This window comes from Marmota monax, unplaced genomic scaffold (genome assembly GCF_021218885.2).
Source record: "Marmota monax isolate L192 unplaced genomic scaffold, Marmota_monax_Labrador192_F-V1.1 WCK01_AAM20220418_F8-fsc01051, whole genome shotgun sequence".
In the NCBI taxonomy this organism is placed as follows: Eukaryota; Metazoa; Chordata; class Mammalia; order Rodentia; family Sciuridae; genus Marmota; species Marmota monax.
Window position 1 is genome coordinate 96712 of NW_026694300.1, and position 1004 is coordinate 97715.

Sequence of the window (1004 nt, forward strand, 5' to 3'; positions counted from 1 at the left end):
AGGGATAGGTTTAGGATACAATTATGGTTAGGGATAGTATTATGGTTAGGGATAGGCTGATGGCTAGGTTTGGTGTTAGGGTTAGGGTTAGGTTTACTGTTAAGGTTATTTTTGGGTTAGGGTTAGGGTTCAAGTTAGGGTTAGAATTAATTTTAGAATTAGGTTTAGGGTTTTGGTTAGTGTTAGTGTTAAGCTTAGTGTTCAGGTAAGAATTATGGTTTGTGTTAAGTGTTTTGTTTAGGTTTTGTGTTAGATTAGTGTTAAAATTAGAGTTTCTGCTATGATTAGAAAGATGGTTAGAGTGAAGCATAGGGTGAGTTTTAGGGTTAGTTTTAGCGTTACGGTTAGATTAGGGATAGTGTTAGCATTAGGGTTGGGTAAGTGTTAGTGTTATGGTTAAAGTAAGGGTTAGGGATAGGGTTAGTGTTAGGTTTAAGGTTAGGATTAGGGTTAGTGTTAGTGGTAGGGTTAGTGTTGGGTTTAGAGTTAGTGTTAAGGTTAGGATTAGGGTTAGTGTTAGGGTTAGGGTTAGTTTTAGTGTAAGTATTAGTATTAGTGGTATTGTTAGGGTTAGTGTTATTTAAAAGTTAGGATTAGTATTAGGTTATTTTTAGGGTTATGTTTTGTAAGGGATTGTGTTAGAGTTACGGTTAAGGTTAGTTTGGGAAAAGTTTTCAGTTAGCAATAATCGCTCCTCGGATAAACCTCATTGGCTACGATACTGCCACTGCGCAAAGCTAACGGTTAAGGTTAGAATTAGGGTTATGTCAGTGTTAGGATTATGGTTAGGGTTAGGAGTACTGTAAGGTTTAGTGTTAGGATAGTGTTAGGATTAGGGTTAAGTATAGTGTTATGGTTACTGTTAGAGTTAGTGTTAGTGTTAGGGTTAGGGTTAGAGTTAGCATTAGGGTTAGGGTTAGTGTTAGGGTTTGGGTTAGGATTTGTGTTAGGGTTAAAGATAGGATTATGTTTAGGGTTATGGTTATGGTTAGTGTTCGTGTTAG

The 1004-nt window shown here is 36.6% G+C and overlaps 1 pseudogene; it reads right to left on the bottom strand.

The window, feature by feature from the left end:
• Nucleotides 1–655: 655 nt before the first annotated feature.
• LOC124109010 (U4 spliceosomal RNA) lies at nucleotides 656–739 on the bottom strand (annotated as a pseudogene).
• Nucleotides 740–1004: the final 265 nt, after the last annotated feature.